The sequence below is a fragment of the Bos taurus genome, chromosome 29 (assembly GCF_002263795.3).
Source record: "Bos taurus isolate L1 Dominette 01449 registration number 42190680 breed Hereford chromosome 29, ARS-UCD2.0, whole genome shotgun sequence".
NCBI lineage: Eukaryota > Metazoa > Chordata > Mammalia > Artiodactyla > Bovidae > Bos > Bos taurus.
In genome coordinates this window covers 119,916-127,121 of record NC_037356.1, presented here as the reverse complement: position 1 = coordinate 127,121, position 7,206 = coordinate 119,916, and the positions used below count along the sequence as shown (strand labels likewise).

General features: G+C 36.5%; 1 long non-coding RNA gene across 1 annotated transcript; it reads left to right on the top strand.

Annotated features, from left to right (window-relative positions):
• Positions 1–1,194: 1,194 nt before the first annotated feature.
• Positions 1,195–4,800, top strand: LOC132344233 (uncharacterized). The gene is made up of 4 exons (XR_009493410.1): positions 1,195–1,778; positions 2,749–2,861; positions 4,417–4,546; positions 4,653–4,800. It is a non-coding gene; the product is annotated as an uncharacterized lncRNA (long non-coding RNA).
• The last annotated feature ends 2,406 nt before the right edge of the window (positions 4,801–7,206 follow it).

The window sequence follows — 7,206 nt, the reverse complement described above, 5'->3', positions numbered from 1 at the left end:
ATGTTAAAGAAAAGAAGAAAAAAACAAAAACAAAAAACAAAAAACTAAAAACAAGGTCAAAAAATTATAAAATATATATATATGAAGTTTGCTGAAGAAGAAAAAAATAGGGTCTTTTTTTTTGCAAAGTAATAGGTTATAAAAGTGAAAATTAAAGGAACAATAGAGGACTTAAAAATTTTTTTTTAATTAAAAAAAAAAGAAAGAATGATCGTAAAAATAATAAAAATATATCTAGGACTTTCTTGGTTTTTTTGTGGGTGTTGTGGGTTTAGTTCATTTTTGGCTAGTTCCTTGGTCAGACTTATATTTCTCAAGATCTATAGGCCCCTTCCTATGTAGTCCGTAGTAACCACAGGGTTTTGATCTATTGCCTGTAGCTTCCAAGGCGTTTCCCTCTGTTATATCTTCTTCTGTTTGCTAATCTCTTCAGTATCTGGTTTCCGCCCTGACACAAAGGGCACGGTGGAGGACACTTTTTTTTTTTTTAGGCTTACTTGTTCAGTCGCGCTGTGGGGAGGGAGGGAGGGATGCTGCAAACAAATAGCACTGGCGTGCGCTCGCAGTGCCTCAGCCACACTGGGTCTGCCCCCGCTCACGGCGTGTGTAGCCTCCCTGTCCACACTGCTCGGACTCTAGGTTGTTCCGCCGGGAACAATCCGAGGCCGGCCCTGGGCTGCATGCACCTCCCAGGTCCAAGCCGCTCAGGTTCAGGCACTCGGGTAGTCCTCAGAGGCGCAGACTCAGTTGGGCCTGCGTTTTGTGCTCTTCCCAGGTCCGAGCAGCTCAGGTGATGAGGTGTTTGGCGAGCGCCAATGCTGCGACTTATCGCCTCCCCGCCACTTGGTTATCTGGGTGTAAAACCGGTGCACCTTCTCAGGCAGATGTTAACCGTCCAGACCCCCAAGAAGTTTTAGTTAGCAAAGAAGCCTGCTTACAGTTTTATAGATAATGTCTCTCTGGGGCTGCGATTGCCCTCTTCCGGCTCTGGCTGCCTGTCACCGGAGGGGGAAGGTCTGCAGCCGGCTATCTCTGTTCAGTCCTTTGTTCCATGCGCGGGCCTGGCGGTCTTAGGTTAGGGCTGGCTTTTCGCGTGGTAGATATCCCACAGTCTGGTTTGCTAGCCCAAATTATTTCGCTCAGATAGCGCTCAGGGTATTCAGGCCAGATTCTTACTCTCAGCAATGCAGCCCGCGCCAGGCCTCCTGCCCAGCCCCCGCTTGCTAATGATGGATGCAGGCGTCTGCGCTGCTTCTCCACTGGGGGAGTTACCGTAGGGCTCGCAATCTGCAAGTTTTAATTGTTTATGTATTTTTTCTCCCTGTTATGTTGCCCTCTGTGCTACCAAAGCTCGGCACAGATTCGGCAGTGAGAAGGTTTCCTGGTGTTTGGAAACTTCTCTCTTTTTAAGACTCCCTTCCCGGGACGGAACTCCGTCCCTCCCTCTTTTGTCTCTTTTTTTTGTCTTTAATATTTTTTCCTACCTCCTTTCGAAGAGTTGGGTTGCTTTTCTGGGTGCCTGATGTCCTCTGCCGGCATTCAGAAGTTGTTTTGTGGAATTTACTCGACGTTTAAATGCACTTTTGATGAATTTGTGGGGGAGAAAGTGTTCTCCCCGTCCTACTCCTCCGCCATCTTGGCTCCTCCCCCCCCGAGAATAATTATTTTAAAATCTGCATTTTAGGCTTGAAATTGAAAATGTCAAGTTACAAACTACAGTCAAAAAGCAAGTGGATAAAATTGACCAGCTTCAGAAAAACCTGTTAAGTACAAGATTGGTAAGTCAACCTCTTAATTTCTGTCATACTGAGAAAGGATTTAAATTTTTTTGCTAGTAATATATAAGAATATTTTGGACAATATGAAAAGTCTCATTGGTTAGCTTGTTGTATTTTTATTGATACTGCATGCTACTAGTGCTTTGATTCCTCTATAGAAGAAATCAACTGAATTCATAAATTTAATGATTTTTATAGTAAGATTTTAAAAATTGTGACAGTCCAAAAGCAGTATTTTATATATACCACATTTTGTTTATTCATTCATCTGTCAATGAAATTCCACCTTCTGACTATCGTTAATAATGCTGCTTTGAACATTGGTACACAAACATCTATTTGAGTCCAGAAATTTGAGTAATTATTTGATTGAGAATTTTGAGTTTCCTTTGTAATCCAGATCTCTCTGTGAGATTTCTGAGAATGAATCATTTTAAATATTGTGGTTTGTTCTCTTCATTAAGAATGAACACTATGTCTGTATAGAACCATTTTTCTGAACGACTGTATTTTTCATTTGTTGGATTTTTTCTTTTTTTAAGAGTTGGGGGTTGCATGGGAATTTTTCAAAGATTATTTTAGTATGGTGTGACTTAACAAAACCTGGAATATCTTGAACCATTGATGAAAATGATTTTAGAGCATCTTTAGAAAGTAAAATGTAAATATAGGCAGTGTTTAAAAAAACTTTCATTAACATTTAATATTTTCTGTGTAAAAGTCTCTATTTTTAACAAATAAATGCTGGCAATTTAAATTCCACAAAAATGATGAAATGAAAAATCATTTTAAGTTGGTTTAGGAAAAGTCATCAATTTTGAAATCTGTTATTGGCATCAATCAGGTTTAAAAACTGTGTTTACTATAAATTCATATTAACTTGTGAACTCATGAGAAATAATATTTTTAAGAAAGTATATAAGTCTCTCTAGGTGTTTAAAAATAATTTTCTTAAATTTTTTTTTCTAAGTCTGAGGATGAAAAGGAACAATTAAAGAAATACATTGAATTAAAATAATCTCTGGAAAATAGCTTGGACCAAGAAAAGAAGAAAAACAATGAGTTAGAAAAAGAGATTACTGGGTAAGATTTTAATATTTATGATAATCTCAACTACTAATAAAATATAATTTTATTTTATTTAAAACCTTAGACACAAATTCATTTTTATGTGCATTTTCATAATTAAACACATTATCCTATTTCAAAGTTTACTGTGGAAAGTCAGCACAATCTGAAATGTTTTTGAGTGCAGCAGTGCTATACTTATCTGTAATGATTTCTAAAACAGTAACAACCATGCCTCTGCATATAGTAATGTCACTCTCTTCTTCATCATTTATGCTGAAATTTTACTTCTGCAAAGTATCTTTGTTCTTTTTGGTAATCCTACCTTCTTTTAATTATGTTCCTTCCCTTCATCATTCAAGTAATTTATTATCTAAAATCCTACCTGTGTTATTGTTGAACAACATTAAAAAGTATCTTAATTTGGCTTATATTTTCTTTTTGCCCCAAAATTTTAGTTGTAAAATGTACATACAAAAATATATGTGTAACTTAAAGAATAATAAAATTAGTGACCATGTTTTGATCAGTAAGATAAAAAAAACTGCTTCTTCTTCTTCTTCTTTTTTTTTTTTTGCTGAGTGCAGTTAAGCCTCATCATCTAAAGATGCAGCCAACCCAAGATCAAAAGTATTCAGGGAAAAAAAAAATTGAGAAAGTTCCAAAAAGCAAAACTTGGATTGGTCTCAAGCTGGCAACTATTTCCATAGTGTTTACACTGTATTTATAACTATTTACAAAGCGTTTACATTGTATTAGATAATGTAAGTGATCTAGGGATGACTGAAAATATAGGGAAGATGTCCTTAGGGAAACTTGAGCATCCATGGATTTTGTATCCACGGAGTGTTGGGGGATTTTTGAACCAGTCCTCTGTGGATGCCAAGGGATGATTATACAAAGGATTCTTCTCTGATTCTCATTAATATTTTTCTCTTTTAATTTTCTCTACATTGCTTTGCATTTTGTTAACAATGTGCTAGGCAAGATTTCTACATCTCTTAAAACAGTCTTGAAGAGACTGGTAACCCCTCTCTCTCTTCTGATTTCCTTTCTTCTAAAACTCTCAGCCTGGGTTATTTCCTGCTTAACTCAGGCTCCATTTTTTTTTTTTCAATTTTGAGTAAGAATCTTGTTGGTTTTTTGTATCTACTTCCTTTTCTTTTTGTAGAGGTTGTGGTCAGTAGGAACAAATGTGTCTTGTGTCTTTTCAGAAAACATTCATATATAATATCTCTTCAATTTTATTTTGAATACTGATCTCTGGTTTATAATAATATTTAATAATAAATTGATATTTCACACTAGCATGCTAAAAATTGATGTTAACTTATTTATACGAACTCATATATTACATATATCACACACAATATATTTAAATGTGATAAAAATTTTTCTTCATAATCTAAGATTAGAATTTAGTTATTATGCTTTCAAGGAATATTAAGTTTGAACAATGAGAAAGGATTATAATTTATAGATTGGTTTGTTTTATCTGATAGAACATATATCTGTTTAATTATTAAATATCTGCTTTTAAATAACTTACTCATTCTATACATTTCTACAGATTTAAGAAACTCTTAAAAATGACAAGAAGGAAGTTAAATGAATATGAACATGGAGAGCTTAATTTTCACGGAGATTTAAAAACCAGGCAAACTGAAATGGATATTCAAATTAATATGCTAATACATAAGGTAATTTTTAATCAGTTTAGAACCCCAAAATCACTTAATTTGGGGAAATAAAAATCATTCCATGCTTTGGGCAGTGAAACACAGATTTGTCTATTCATTTTTTTAGGTTGGACACCAGTAAAAAAGACAGCTTTTCCCTATATCATTTTGAGATAAAAGGACACACTCTTGACTCTCTCTGTCTTGAACCCTGGCTGGTGATCTGAAGCTGAGCAGCAAAGCATTAATGACCCCAAAGCATCTATTGTTTTTGGTGACAGGTTTGTTGAAATCTAATGAACATACCATGCAGTTCATTCGTTTAAACTGTACACTTCAGTAACTTTATTGTGTTTAAAGAATTATACAGGCATTACCACATTAGAACATTTTCATCACCCTCCAAAGAAATCACCCTGTGCCAGTTTTTTTTTTTTTTTTTTTTGCTGATCTTCCCAGCCTGAAGGAACCATGACTCCACTCCCTAACTGTGTACATGTCCCTTTTCTGGACATTTCATGTCAGTGGAATCACACCATATGGTATCTTTTGTGACTGCCTTCTTTCATTTAGCATAATATTTTCAAGGTACATCTAACATGTATCAGTATTTCCTTGCTTTTATTGCTCAATAATATTTTATTGTATGGACATACCACATTTTATTTATCCATTCATCATCTTATGGACCTTTGGGGTTGTTTCTACTTTTTGGCCAATGTCAGTAATGTTGCTGTGAACATTTATGTTTCAGTTTTGGTGTGAACATATTTTTTCATTTCTTTTGGGAATACAGTTTTGAACAGAATTGGTGTATTACACAGCAACTCTGTTTAACCTTTTGAAGACCTGCCATACTGTTTTCCAGCATGGCTGCATCATTTTATATTTTTATCCAAAGTATGTAAAATGTTCCCATTTCTATACATTCCTGTCAACACTAGTCATTACCTGTCTCTGTGAGTATAGCCATCCTAGCAAGTATGAAGTGGCATCTCGTGGTGTTCTCCTCTCTCTGAGGAGAGGACAATGAAGATTGAGTTCTAGATTAGTAACTACTCAAAGCTACTCATCTCTTTTAGAATTTTAGTAAATTGAGATGAGGTCAAAAGTCTGACTTTGGTAATTAAACTATTTCTAGTTATTTCTTACAGTTCAAATCATATGTCTCATTGCTTACTAGTCTTCATTGCTTTCAAACTTGAGCAGAAATTCTAAGGAGTCACACCTGCCTATTTGTAAGAATTTGTAATTGAAGGGAACCCTGAAAAAACTTCTTCCTGAATAGTTCTTAAGTCTTCCTTCTAGTTATATGCTTCTTCTCATCAACATTGTGATTAAAAATCTCACCTTTTATCATATTCCAGTTTATAGGAGACCGGTTTCTACCTGCATTTAAGTTATGTTTATTTTCTCTTTTTCAAAAATCTATTTTTCTGTTTTTTCCTAATCAGCTTTAAGTTCAGTGGCTTCAATAAACAACATTGGTTTCGTTCAAAATCTACACTTAGGAAAAGGTGGCCAGGATGGCTGGCTTCTCGTCCCCTCAGCTTCAGGTGGGGCAGCTCGAGGGCTGGGGGCTGGAATCGGGTGAAGGTGTGTTCATTCCCATATCTGATAGTTGGTGTCTGTGGTTGGCTTGACTTTGGTGAAGGCAGAGAAGTTAAACACCTACCCTGAACCTAGGCTCTCTTTGCAGCCTGGGCTTACTCGCAACATGGAGCCTGGTTCCCAGGTTGAGAGCCAGGCAGAAGCTCTGCTGTCTTGTCTAACCTCGCTTTGCAGTTCACACAGCATCATTTTCATCATCTTCTGTTCAATAGGAGCAAGTCACTTATACTTGGCCTATATTCTACCATTTTTTACAGAATAAAGTTTTTAAAACTAATGGGTACATTTAAAAACTAGCACAGTTACTCACTGGCCACAATTTTTTATATTCCTTCCAATGAAAAATACCCTTTTCCCTACCTGTTCCCTCACAAGTGTCAGTTGTTAACAGTGTCAGGCCCAGGCTCACTACAGGTCTTATGGTCTTCATCAGGTACAGGTGGCACATGCAGATGAAGTTTCTGAGTGTGATTTCTAGAGTGTGACCCTGTGAGCACAACCTTCTCAGTACTAAGACTTGAGAACTAAAGGGACAAGTTATCTGCCACCCACACCCCCACCATCCTGCTGAATGACTAGGCTTTCCCAATCAGAAATGGGAAACAGGAGGCACCGTATTCTATAGCAGCTCTGAGGTCCAGTTTGGTGCTGCCAGCCCTTTGATGAGGACTTTGTCCTGCCCATAAGAGTGCTTCATTTTTGCTTTACCCTCTGAGCTCTGTGTGCTGTCCTTTTCATAGGAAATGACCTCTGTTTGTAGCTGAGTCATTTTTCTTAAGCCAGCTTCCTCTTTGTTGAACTTCTAAGAAAATCCCAAAGGCCTATTCTCATTTGTATGTCTTGGTCTCTATTAGGCCAAGCACTGTTTTTTGTTTTTGTTTTTGTTTTTGCTGCAAAGTTTCTCTTTAAAGTTTTTAGTGTCCTGTGAATTGGATTGGGGTTCACGTCATTGGAGAGGATACCAAAATATTTGGTATCCTCAAATATCTCAAAAAATATCTCAAAATATTTTTTGAGAGAAGCTCTGCACCTTGGGCTTCTTGTGAAGCTTTGTAGGATGATGCCTTTAA